Raw genomic sequence first — 14,166 nt, 5'->3', positions numbered from 1 at the left:
TGTTTCTCTCTCTCTGTTCCTCCCCCCCCTCATGTTCTGTCTCACTCTGTCTCTCAAAAATAAATAAAGGGGCGCCTGGGTGGCTTAGTCGGTTAAGCATCTGACTTTCACTTAGGTCATGATCTCACGGTTCGTGGGTTCGAGCCCCTCGTCGGGCTCTGTGCTGACTGCCAGCTCAGAGCCTGGAGCCTGTTTCAGAGTCTGTGACTCCCTCTCTCTCTGACCATCCCCTGCTCACGCTGTCTCTCTCTCTCTCTCTCTCCTAGAAATAAATAAAACATTTAAAAATAAATAAATAAATGTTTTAAAAAATATGTATATGTTGAAGTCCTAACCCTAGTACCATAGAAAGGGATCTTATTTGGAAATAAGATCATTTCAATGGACATAATTCGTTAAGATTGATGTCATACTGGAGTAAGGTGGGCCCCTGATCCAATATGACTGATGTCTTTATAAGAAGACAGCCACATAAAGACAGAAACACAAGAGAACACCATGCAATCACAAAGGTAAAGGCTGGAGTCATGCAGCTGCAAGCCAACCCAAGGAACACCAGAGATGGCCAGCAAACCACTAGAAGGTAGAGAGAGTCAAGGAGGGATTGCCCTACAGGGTTCAGAGGGAGCATGGCCTGGCTGACACCTTTATTTCAGATCTTGAGCCTCTGGAATTATGAGACTATAAATTTCTCTTGTTTTAAGCCATCCAGTTTGTGGCATTTTGTTAAGGCAGATCTAGGAAACTAATACAGTTGGGTTATGGGAAACCAAAAAAAAAAAAAAAAAGATGAAGAAACACCCTTGGGTCTGGCAAGAGAGAAGCCACTACCATCCTAGGTCTGAAGCATGGAGTGGAGGAGACGTAACTAAGATCAGCAGCTATAGGAGAGGAGTTGGAGCCTCCCACAGAGGGAGGCAGGCATTGCCAATCCACAGCCTGGCAGGAAGGGATCTGGGGTAATACCACTCTACTTCTCTCTCTTTTCTTTCTCTCCAATTTCCTGATGGTGCCTCCTAAATTGGCACCTAAATGGGATGCCAGAGACCAAAGGAGCCAGGTGGATGCTATCCATTAAGGTCAGCCTCCTCAAGTATTAAGGAAAGTAGATCCAAAGGGACAGACACTATCTGGCAAGCCAGAGTAACTTCTGCTTTTGAATCTCAGCTGCAAAGTCACTTCTTCAGGGAAGCCTCCCCTGATCTCCTGACTAGGTCCTGGTGCCTGTAACATGCTCTCATAAACACTTTGCATCTACAGAGTGCTTATCACAGTGGCAGTGAAGGAATTCATTTGGCAAATCATTAAGTGATGACTGGCTCCCATGCTAGAATGCAAGCTCCAGGAAAGAAAAACCACATCCATCATTCATCAGGGAATCCTGAGAGGCTGATGCATGGTAAAAATTACTAGATTTATAAGATATGCCAAGAGTCAGGCTACCTTATTTAAAAAAAAAATCAACTATGGAAGTCCAGAGAAGGTGCCTTTAGCAACTTTCAAAGACTCAAAGAGAATGAATGGGTGCCTACAAGTAGGTAGGTAAGTTCTGATGGTGCAAGTTGTAATTGTAAATAATGTGACCAGCTTGAGTACTTGCTAATGGTCCTCTAGGAATGATGGGTGAGACAAGCAGTTGGGTAATAAGATGAAGTCGAGGTAAGGAGAGCAACTACCATGAGGTCAAGCCAACTTGAGCTTGCTTCTATCTGAATTTCCCCAGGCCAGTCTGGTCCCAGTCACACTGGAGAAAACAAAAAGCTTATGTGGGTCTTTCCCCTACTAGCATGAAAATTTATGTCCTATGCCTATCCTCAGACATTGAACTCCACCTTTGCTCCCATCTCTTCACATACCAAATGACCCTCTTCCCACTTTCTGCTGCACTCTCCAGTTTCCATTATTAATTTACCTGTTTTGGGGCATGTAGGTGGCTCATTTGGTTGAGCATCCAACTCTTGATTTTGGCTCAGGTCATGATCTCACAGTTCATGGGTTTGAGTTCTGCATCAGGCTCCACACTGACAGCATGGAGCCTGCTTGGGATTTTCTCTCTCCCTCTCTCTCTCTGCCTCTCCCCAGCTCTCTCTCTCTCTCTCACAATAAATAAACTTTAAAAAAGACTACCTGTTTTATTTCAAAATTTTATAGATTTCTGGTCTTGAAATTCAAAAGTGTAGTCCCAAGAATTCAAACACTCTTCTCTTTTGAAGTACATATAAATTTACACTGTCATAAACTGGAATGTAGTGGTGGCTTTTAAATTTTTTAAAAAATATTTTGCTTCCTTTAATTCAACATAGGTAACCTAAGAACCCTTCAGAAAAGAAGACAGCTGAGCTCAGTAAAGATCGGGAAACCCTGGCTCAAATTTGGAGACAGTGCTTCATTGGATTTCTCTTTTACACTTGGGTGAATCACCCTTACCCAACTTGGCGTAGAGGGAGTTTGCAGTAAACACAGAGGTCATTGCAACACCCGCCATCCTGGTGCACATGCTCTATTGATCTGCTCGTTTTGATTATAGATGTCAATAATTCTTTTTCATATTAACTGTTAACAACTCCACAGACATGTACATCTAACATGAAAATGGAGAAACAATAGTAAACTTAACTTCTAGGGTGGGAAGCAGAAACCTTGTTATCAACCAAATAAGCTGCCTTCACCTCCTTTCACTTATGTGGGCCACATCATTGATCTTGAAGGTGGCCTTGTCATCCCATTAACAGGCAACAGGCTCTATGAGTCTCCTATGATTGGCAAAGTCCCTCCTGGGGAACACAGCAGCTGCCCATGGTGGCTGGTTTCCTCAGGCACAAACGCATCCTGGAGTGTCGACTCAGAGGATGGACCAGGCAGAGGGCAAACTGGGAAGCAGAGCTATCCCTGAGGGGAGCCATGCTGATAGTGTGCTCCCTCATCCATCTCACCCTCTTCTGGACAGGTGAGGCAGATCTCGGAACCTCAACTGGGCAAGACTCAACAACAATGAGGAATGGAGCAGCCAGGACCTCACACTCAAGGTCGGTGCCCCTTCATCAGGGATCTCAGCACCCCACCCCCCCATGGAGCCCTCTTGTGTCTTTTCTCTCAGAAGTCATGTCAGCTGTTACACTGGTGCAAGACCTGGTAATGACTCTGTGTCTCCAAGTGCAGAGCGATCAGCCACCCTCCAGTGCTCCATGGAAAGAGAAACAATCACTGACTACCATGTCACCCAGCACAGGAAGACCCAGGATAACACAATGACTTTCTTTTTTTTTTTTTCTTAAGTTTCTTTAATGTTTATTTATTTTTGACAGAGAGAGACAGAGCGTGAGCTGAGGAGGGGCAAAGAGAGAGGGAGACACAGAATCTGAAGCAAGCTCCAGGCTCTGAGCTGTCAGCACAGAGCCTGATGTGGGGCTTGAACTCACAGACTGCGAGATAATGACCTGAGCCGAAGTCAGATGTTTAACCTACTGAGCCACCTAGGTGCCCCAACACAATGACTTTCATATACCGAGAAAGACCATCTATGGCCCTGGTTTTCAGGACAGATTCCAAAGCCAAACCGATGGTTCAAACAGCCAGTCTCTCCGTAAGATCTCTGAGGCATCAGAAAGAGATGAAGGATCTTACCACCGTGCCAGTGACTGCACCCTGCTACAGGTCCACTTCAGAGCAGCTCAAAACCATGGAGATCTATGTAGAATGGCATTTCCAACAAGATTGTGATTTTCTCTTAAACAAATAATTTAAGAAATGCCAGAGAAGGCTGGCATTCTTTGCCTTTCCTTCAGGCTGCCTATGTACTCCCATAGTGTTCAGACAGACTGGGGGGCCACATGCAGGAGAGAGAAGAAACAAAGCTAAAATCAGGAATTGTGGCATTCACTATACACTCTTAATGATTTGGGGTTTTGCTGTTGTTGATGTTGTTTTGAGCTTCATAAATGATTTGACCCCATACCCAAAGTTCTTAGGGCATGGCACTTCCCAAAGTACAATAATGGGTGATGTCCAGTTTCTCTCTAACCATATTCACCAGAAACTCAGCTATTCTATAGGAGGAGGAGGAAGATTCCACCTTTCCTCCAGCATAAACAGTTTGTACTGTTGGTCATCTTGCCAACATGAAGGACAAGACTCCATCTCTAACATCTATATTGTCTTCATGATCACTCACTCACTAGATATGTCTTTTGCCTGTCCTTCCATCTCTACCTCTTTACTTCTTCTATATGTGCTAAAGACAAAACATTGACAAATTTATTCCATTAACATTTCCTCATCCTTCTTTGAACAGCTCAATTTAAACTCCACTTTAGGGGCGCCTTAGTGGCTCACTTGGTTAAGCGTCTGACTTTGGCTCAGGCCATGATTTCACAGTGTGTGGGTTCGAGCCCCACGTCGAGATCTCTGCTGTCAGCATAGAGGCTGCTTCAGATACACTGTCTCCCTCTCTCTCTGACACTCCCCCACTGGAATTCTCTTTCTCTCTCTCAAAATAAATAAATTTAAAAAAATAAAACACAATTTTTTAAAAAGCTTCATTGGACTACTTCAGGCAATGTCTGCAATGTCTAGGGAGAACTTTCTCCAACTAACACTACTAGTCAAAGATACTGCCCTCCACAGTGTCAGTACAAAGAGACTGATAAGTGTTTGCCAGACACACAGTCAGCTCCAGTCTGGGCCTCTCCCTGTTCCACCGAGGGTCTTTCCAATTCCCCCATCTCTCATGACTCTGCCTGAAATATATATGTATATATTTCATGACTCCTCATGAGTTTTCATCATTTATCTCCCCAAACAGCTCATTCCAACCCTTCAGGGAATCTCTCCTTTTTACTCTCCATTCCACACCTACTCACTCTGTCTTAGTGGCCCGATTTCAACACAGGCCTGGCTTCTACCTCTCTGCCCACTCTGTTGAGTTGCATCTTTGGCTGAACTTTCAGCAAGGCTCAGGGTATTGACTCTTGCCCTTGGATAAAATCAAGTTTCCCAATCGCTATCTAGAACAGGAACATACTGGGAAAGGAGTTTGGACCCAACCTTCCTAGCTAGGATGCATCCAAGTTACCACAGAGGCTCTGTCACCACTCACCAAACCCACAGCCTGATACTTGTATCCAATTATTCATGTTTGAATGAACTATAAGTGGGAAGGTAGAGTGCATCCCCTAGACTAAAAGGTACAATTCTTCTCCCAGTTTGAAATCATGACTTTGGAAAAAGAATGACATTTAGAAGCTAGTTACACAGATGGTTCAAAGTTTTAGAACCATAGTTTTATAAGGCCTGCAAGATGGATTCCTAGGAAGAGACCCAAGGGGTCCTTCTGACAGAGACTGGGAAGAATGTCTTTGAGGAGAAGGAGGAGGCAAACTACGTGGACAAATCCATAAAACTGCAGGTTAGCTGTAATAATAACTAACATCTGTCGAGTGCTTACTATATATCAGGTACTACTGAGAATTTGACATGTGTTTTATGATTTAATCCTCTCAACAACATTGTAATGCATTTTCTATTATTATCCCCATCTTACAAATGAGGACAGAAAAGCTAAAACATTGGAGGACATCGAATGTGATTCAGGGCAGGATAGGTCCCACAGAGGAGGCAGTCTCCAGGATGTGTCAGAAATAGGAACAGCAGGGGCTGTGCCCTCACCACTAGACCTATTCAAACTGATGATCTGTGACCATCTGTCAAGAAACTAGGACAATGCAGCAGTGGTCCCACATGACTTCTCAAACGTTTTCAGAGATTTTGTGATCCTGGCATAAGCCTCACACTGTCTTCTAAAATCATCTGTATCTCTTCATCTTTGAAATGGGGATAATGAGTTCCAACTTCACCATGTTGTTGTAAAAAGGTAACAATAGAAAGGAAATTGCATTACACATAGTAGCTATTCAGTAGATGTTACTTACCATAAGAAAGAGCAAATGATAAAATGGGGTAATCAAGGAGAAAGTGAACTCAATTACTGAGTGCCAACAACATGCAGATGTGAGCTCACTTAATCCTGATTTACCGATGGGGATACTGAGCCTCAGGGAGCCTGAGTGGCTGACCTAAGGTTACAGAAGCAGAGCCAGGATCTGGGTATACTGAAGAGAAGTATCACCTATAACAGTATCTGAATTACAGAATGGCTAGGAACAAGTGTGTGACATCCAGCCATCCGATGCTGCAGGTGTTCTTTGACTCCTGTCCAGTCCCCAGAAGAAGGGAGTGGAAGTGCGGGTACCTAACTCCTTCCATCTCCCATCTCTTCCTCCCTTGTTTTAAAACACCAGCTGCAATTTCAGCCCCTAAGCTGTTCTCTGGACATGCCCACCACCATCCCCCACCTGGCTGAAGGAAGACAGCTGCTACTCAGCCCCCTACCTCTTGGACTCCTGAGCCTCGCTCCAGGTAAGCAGCTCTTCTCCCAGGAAATGGACCCACATATTCCTCCCCTCTGATGTTTGTCAAAGGCAATATCTTTTTGGACTCCTTTAAGAGTTTCTGGGAGTATTAATGTATTCACTGCCTTCTCCTTTCCTTCTAAGAGGCATGTCTAGAATGGCAGCTACAGGGGCCTGGGGCTAGAGTGAAGAGAACATGAAATTCTATGGGTCTCTGGCAGATCCACAAGATGGCTAACTTTACCAACGATAGATATCTGTACTGTGTGGCAAAGTGTCTGAGTTTGTCTCTTCCATTTTTATTGACTTATTATCCTTATATGGAGGCAGCAAAAGGGCTCAAGATCTGTCATTTCCAGTTCTCTGCATTCAAAATGAGCAAACTGACACCAGAAAGCACTGCAGTGAATTAAGGCTTTAGGTAGAGTATTAGCTGCTGTGATGTCTCAGACAGGAAGTGCAGGCTGATAACTCTTCCATGCTAACAAAAGAGAGAAACTCCAGACTTGAGGCTTCTTTCCTACTCTTCAACATATTGCCCCCAAACAATAATTGAAATGGTAGGATTATACCTATAACTTTTTTCATCAAAGCACATCATTCAATCCTCCAGCAAATACCATCTCTCTTCCCCGCTTTATCACCATTTGATGTGCTGTATATTTTACATGCTTATTTATTTCTCATTTAGCTCTCCATTGGAATGTAAGCTCTGTGATGGCGGGGATTTTGTCTGTTTTGCTCAATGTCCTAACTCCAGGACTTAGAGTAAGACTGGTGCAAAACAGGCATTCAACAAATGCATTGAGGGGCACCTGGATAGCTCAGTCAGTTGAGCATCTGACTCTTGATTTCGGCCCAGGGAATCATCTCGCAGTTCGTGAGTTGGAGCCCCGCATCAGGCTTTACACTGACAGTGCAGAGCCTGCTTGGGACTCTCTTGCTTTCCCTCTCTCTCTGCCTCTCCCCTGCTCATGTTCACACTCTCTCTTTCTCAAAATAAATAAACTTTCCTTTAAGCCTCCAGCGTGTCTGGGCCTGGGGTAGCCCCGTGCATTCCTACAGTGTTGGCAAGAACATTGGGAAATGGTTTGAGGCCTTGCCCTGCTCGGTCCAGAGCAAGGTTATAGAAATTTAGAACAGCTGGAAGAAAAGAAAAGAGAAGAGAAGAGAAGAGAAGAGAAGAAGAGAGAAGGAAAGAAAAGCAAAGAAGAAAAAGAAAGAAAGAAAGAAAGAAAGAAAGAAAGAAAGAAAGAAAGAAAGAAAGAAAGAAAAAGAAACTTTTAAAAATGCATTCAATGAGTAAATGAGTGAAGTATTTAGTGAATGAGCACTATGTACCCTATGCTGGACTGGATGCTGGGAGATGCAATCGTGCCCAGGACTGGTGCTAACTTTGCCTTCTGAGATGCTTTCTCCAAGCCTCATCTGTCCACTAACAAAGTGCTATAAACCATAACAAGATTTTCTAAAAGGTTAATAATAGGGTCCTCTAGAACACCAAATAACTTAGTTTTGGAGAGCAGACATTAGTGCTCCTATGTTTCTTGAACATTCCCTCCGAGAGAGAGAAAAGAAGAGGATGGCAGGCTTTCCCCCCCTCCCCCTCCCTTTTTATTCCTAAGGCCTTGAGTCTTGAACAGGAAAAAGCTGAACATTTCTACTTTACTTCACAAAGGAGCTTTGTAAACTTTCTCTCCATGCAGGGGCATGGCATTTAGTAACCAAAAACCACAGCAACACATTTTCCTAAACTAAAGATCAATTCCTAACCCCCTTGTCATCCTTACCTCCACCACAGTCACTACCACCACATGATTTTGGTATTCTTCAAGAATGCAGAATCCCTGGGGGTCTTATTATTTATTTATTTATTTTTAAGCAATTCACACATACACAAATACATACATTGTGAAAAGATAACAGTGTACACTAGTGTGTATCAACTCCTGAAGGAGTTCTCTGGAACTCAGTCAAGTCAGCCAAGGGCCAGCATGTGGCACTCAATAGGAAAAGGATCTGGTGACAAGACAAAAGAAATCAAGCCAAAATGCAGCTGCTTGTGCTAACTTAAACATGGCAAGTTCTCCAACTCTGTGTTTAAATAAGAAATTGAATAGCCAGAAGGTTTTTATTTACCTGTATCCATGTGGGAGAACAGGAAAGTTTAAATTATCTTTTTCTGGCTTAAGGGCAAACCCTCATGAGTATTTATAACTTTCAGAGAAAGAAATGTCTGTATAAATATATTACTAGGGCAAACACCTTATTAAGAAAAAAGACCGATGCATAGTCTAGAGCTTTGGAGACTGAAGTTGCTTTCAGAGAATGTAACAACATGCATCTCCTTATGAAATAACAATTTATTAAAAACCTACTATGTGCCAGGTACTTGTCTAGATATACTGGGTGTACAGTACTCAGAAGCTCTTCAGTTTATTTTACTTTTTTAAAAATGTTTATTTATTCTTGAGAGAGAGACAGAGCATGAGGAGGGGAGAGGCCAAGAGAAAGAGGGAGACACAGACTCCAAAGCAGGCTCCAGGCTCCAAGCTGTCAGCACGGAGCCCGATGAGGGGCCCAAATCCTCGAACCATGAGATCATGACCTGAGCCGAAGTCGGTCACCTAGCCAACTGAGCCATGCAGGCAGCCATCTCTACAGTTTATTTTAGTGAAAATAAACACAAAGGAAAATAAGCAAGATAATACATGTTAGATGATGGCAGTTGTCTTGAAGAAGACTTGCAGGAAGAGAGAGCGAGATGTTACTTGGGCTCTGGAGGAGATAATCACTTTAAATCAGGTAGTCAAGAAAGGCTGCAATGAGAAGGTCCCATTCAATGAAGGCTTGGAGGAGAGCAGGGAGGGTAATATTTGGAGTCTGAGTATCTGCCGGACTTTTCGGGTAGAAGTAATATTTTCACGTCCAGGTTTGTGACCCATAATAGTACCAGCTTTTCTGTAGCCCTGGGGGAATAGGCAATACAGTCTTTCATTACTTGCTGGGATACCTTTCACTAATAGTTCAGACTTTCATTTTTCAAACCAAGTGATGGAATCCATTAATTAGCACAAACTGGGGAGGAAGCAGTCCTGAAAAGGTCAAAACTTACAACTTGAAAGGGAAAATGGCAGAACTGGATTACTGACAAATGGAATATGGGAGATGTAACATCAAGCTGTCTGCCTTCTCTTTGTACTTACATGACCACATTCTATGGGCTGATGAGTACCTGTCAACCATAAAAGGAGAGTATACAAATCAGATGATGCATTTCTCTTGCTGGTCCCCAAGAGGACTCTATGCCAGCTTCCCCAGGAGAGAATCTGCAGCCTCATCTATGCTTGCTGATTGAGGCACCTTCCAAAAACGGTCCCAATAGACAGGGAAGCTAAATAAAACATGTGTTCAACTCGGTGAGGTTCTTGGTTTTTCCTCGTCTCCAGCAAGCCAGCCCAAGATAAACCTGGGGGATTTGGAGTCACTGAGGAAAAAGCTGGAGTGTCTTTACAATGTCCCACAAAGCTTTAGGGATTCACCCTCCAGGGCTTCTGGGTGTGTCAGAACTACAAGGCTCAGGGTCGGCCCCAGAGTTAGTTTCCATCTTTACTCACCACCTGACAAAAGTGAGTAACATCATTCAGAGGCAGCGAGAAGGAAAATCAGCACCCACAGGGACAACACCAAGGAACACAGCCTAAGTCTGCGTTGTCAGAAGTTCTGTCACATCAAAGGCTCCTCATGCATAAAGACTTCAAGTGTGTTTGCATAGCACATATTACAGTCATGAGGGATTGATAGAGGATTAACTGTCTCCGTGGTCTAGAGAAAGGGAGGAGGGTTTTTTTCATGCACCGAGTTTGCAAATAAAGACACAAAGAACCACAAAGAGGCAGTATAACTGGCACCAGATGTTGAAATCAGAGCAGAGACAGCAATCACATGCCTCATGGTCAAAATCAACTTAAAAATATGAATTCATAGCCCATCCCTTCCTGAGCATCCAAACCATCAAGTGTTACATGTGAAGGATATCCTTCTCAGCCCAATAGCCCTACTGCTATCCCCACAACATGCATGTGTGCACGCGCACACACACGCACTCGCGCACAGAGTGTTAGAACAGTATGAAACTTTAACCACTTCCTGGTTCGACCTCTTCAGTTGAAGAACTAGAAACTAAAGAATGGAGAAATTAACTGAACTCCCCACTGCTGGAGGCCCGCTCCAGCCGGTCCAGGGGTCCCTGAAGGATGGACGGTGTCGGCGAGAGAGAGCGAGAGAGCCCTGAGATTCTTTCTGATCACAGGCAGGCATTTCTGCACTGTCGGTTTGGGTGTCTTTATTTATAGGTCAAATGATAACATGAGATCAGAGAAATGAATTTTTATAATTCCTGAGAATGTAAACTGGTGCAACCCCTCTGGAAAACAATATGGAGGTTCCTCAAAAAATTAACAACAGAGCTCCCCTATGACTCAGCAGTAGCACTCCTAGGAATTTACCCAAGGAATACAGGAGTGCTGATGCATAGAAGCACATGTACACCAATGTTCATAGCAGCACTCTCAGCAATAGCCAAAACATGGAAAGAATCGAAGTGTCCATCAACTGATGAATGGATCAAGAAGATGTGGTATGTTTATACAATGGAATACTACATGGCAATGAGAAAGAATGGAATCTGGCCATTTGTAGCAACATGGATGGAACTAGAGGGTGTTATGCTGAGCGAAATAAGTCAGGCAGAGAAGGAGAAATACCATATGTTTGCACATATAGGTGGATTAGGAAGAAGTTAATGGAGGACAAAGCAGGAGAAGAAGGGGAAAAATAGTTGGGGAGAGGGAGGGAGGCAAACCATGAGAAACTCTTGAATGCTGAGAACAAACTGAGGGCTGAAGGGGGGTGGAGGAGAGGGGAGGGGGGTGATGGGCATGGAAGAGGGAACTTGTGGGGATGAGCACTGGGTGTTATATGTAAATCAACTTGACAATAAACTATAAAAAAAAAGAAAGAAAAAGGAATTTTTACAATGGAAAACTCTTTGTGATAAGATGCTTTGAAAAGTGTACAAAAACAGGTTTTTCGGAAGTATTCTTGCAGAATTACCCCAATGATAGTGAGGTTGAGTAAATCTTACAACTACAGGAATAACAGGATGTTCTTAGTGAAAAACAGGATGACATACATATTTGTTCTAAGTTAATAACACTAGGATTAGGACATAGGTTAAGTTGTATATAGATAGGCTAGGAGTCATTTTGTCTGGCTCACAAGAGGATGAATGTTTTTGAGCTGGTTAATAAGTTGTTTGTGAAAACTTTTTTGACTTGATGCTGAATGTGCAAACACCACGGAGGCCCTAAATGTGTCAGCCTTTGTTTTTGGGTTATGTTTTAGCTACTCTTATCTATCCTCATCCCAGCAGCCAGTGTAAGGGGGAGTGTTTGTGGAATGTAGGCCTTAGGGAAGGGACTGCCATACATCACCAGTTAGAAAAGGTATAAGTATTAACTTAAGTTTTGCCCTTATCTGTTCCTTAACTCTAAATTAGGCTCTTTGTCTCGGGGCCAGGCTCAACTGTAACTGGTGTTCTTAACCCCCTTTATTATCTAAGTCTTGGATCTACAAGGCCCATAGGAAGAGCCTTTTTGACAATTATCCACAGTGCTTTCATCTAAAATCTCTTTTGAAGAGATAGGAATATGTTTTTCCTCATGAGGTATCTGTGTGGGGAATATCGGTCTGATTTGGAATATTGTGAGGCCTAGTCAATACCAGAAGACTCATTTCCAACATGAGCCAGTTTTTCATTTCTCATGGCAGGAGCTGAGTAAATGCTGCCATTTCCTCACTGTGACTGTCATCCAGCAAGGCCAGTGTGGCTCCCTTACACAACCCAGTACCCCACCATCACACAACCAGCTGTTGGCAAAGCCATAAGAGTGCAGGTATCCTAGCTCCTGGTCAAGTATTCTCTCCACCACACTCTGATACCTGGTTGCCACAGGAAAGCACCCTCCCACCCCTGTCTTTCCAGTCCACACCCCTGCTATGTTCTTCTCCCCTCCTGTCAGCTGGAAGATCTTTCTCCTCCCAGCCAAGGTGAGCCCCGTATAGTGTCCTTGCGGATGGAAGAGTAAGAAGTCTCTTCAGTGCTGTGGAAGTAAAGACCCCTCAAAGAATTACAAAGGGCCTGATGATAGTTCTGCCTTTGCTTTCTACCTCTTTCAGTAGAAACTCCTTGAAATCTCAAACTCTGCCCTGGGTCCTTCCTATGGGTGCCTAGCATCATACTGAATGCACAGTAAGTGTGCAGTATAAATAAGAAAGGCTAGGCTCCCTCCCACTCCTCTCAACCTAAGTAAACCCCACTTCTTAAGGATTCTTGCTCCTCACTCCTTGTCCTCTGTCCCCATGCAGTGCCTCTGATCCTCCCTGTTGAGGAATGGATGGAGTAATGGCTGGAGCCTGCTTTCCATTCAGACACAAATTCCTCTCTCCTTTTTCCTCCCCAAAATAAATGAAGTCAACAATATGAAAATGCTGTCAAAAAGAGAAAAACAGGGGCGCTTGGGTGGCTCAAAATGTTGAGCGAATGACTCTTGATTTCCTCTCAGGTCATGATCTCAGGGTGAGGGGATCGAGCCCCGTGTCAGGCTCTGCACTGAGCATGGAGCCTGCTTAAGATTCTCTCTTTCTCTCTCTCTCTCTCTCTCTCTCTCTCAAAAATAAACATTAAAAAACATTTAAAAAATTAAAAACAATATTTTAATCAAATAAAATAATATATAAAAGAGGAAAAAAAGAGAACAAGAAAACAAATGAGGTGCTATGAGATTAAGAAAGACAATGTTAATACTCAGCACTGGTCAGCTCCTTCCACAGAATCACAGTCCTGGCATGTTCCTGAGTTATCCCAAGTAAGTCTTGGAGAAATTAAACAATGTTGAAGTGTGGCATATGAAGAGTTATTACACATTGGGAAAGAAACCCTCTAGACTGGAAGCTGTGTCCAAAACCAAGTTCTACCCTGTGAGAACTTGAACCCATTCCCTTCCCCAGGCTCATTTATATAAGGTAAAGAGGCCAAAATTGATACAACTTGAGGTCCTTTCCAGTTCTTACCCTCTGTGACTCTATGATCAGTTGTCCACATTTCTTAGGAACTGAGAAAAAGAGAAAACATTCTGAGATTTTAGCAAAACGAAGCTAAAAATGAAAATCTCCTTGAAATGGAAATCAACAACTGTAAAGAGGTACTAGTAATAATAATTGATGGCCTGCAGTCATGGGGGGTACTTTTCTATCTACAAGTCACTGCTCAAAGCAGTTTACATGTTTTAATTTGTTTAATCTTCACAAAAACCCATTGCCATTATTATCCTAATTTTACAAATGAAGGCAATGAAGCAAGGAGAAGTCAAGGTATTGCTCAAGGTCAGACTGCTTGTGAGGGCTGAGCTTGGACACAAGCCCAAGAAGCCTGCCTCCAAATGTACCATGCCACACAACTCAGGAGTCTTCTTTTTCTGGAGCTTATTAAAAGCTATTTCTTAAATAATATCTGTGGGCGAGAAAAGTGGGCCTTGTACCTTCCCAGAGTCCTTTCTGACTGCAGTAGGCTTTACTCTGTTAAAGGAAGCCAAGTAAGGAAGGCAGAACTATTTCTGATTGGGTGCCCATGATTCTACCCTTACATTTTGCATCCAAGACTGATAGCTTCCGTGGCATGTCTGTTGGCACCTCAGTC

The 14,166-nt window shown here is 43.3% G+C and overlaps 1 non-coding gene and 1 gene segment (V, D, J or C); both read left to right on the top strand.

Moving 5' to 3' along the window:
- Window positions 1-14,166, top strand: part of LOC120240454 — a 499,568-nt gene that overhangs the window by 357,206 nt on the left and 128,196 nt on the right.
- On the top strand, window positions 7,421-7,552 carry LOC120240517. Its single transcript, XR_005530644.1, has one exon. It is a non-coding gene; the product is annotated as a small nucleolar RNA SNORA9 (small nucleolar RNA).

Source organism: Hyaena hyaena, unplaced genomic scaffold, assembly GCF_003009895.1.
Source record: "Hyaena hyaena isolate Hyena2069 unplaced genomic scaffold, ASM300989v1 scaffold_256, whole genome shotgun sequence".
In the NCBI taxonomy this organism is placed as follows: Eukaryota; Metazoa; Chordata; class Mammalia; order Carnivora; family Hyaenidae; genus Hyaena; species Hyaena hyaena.
This window is presented reverse-complemented; position numbering and strand designations above follow the sequence as displayed.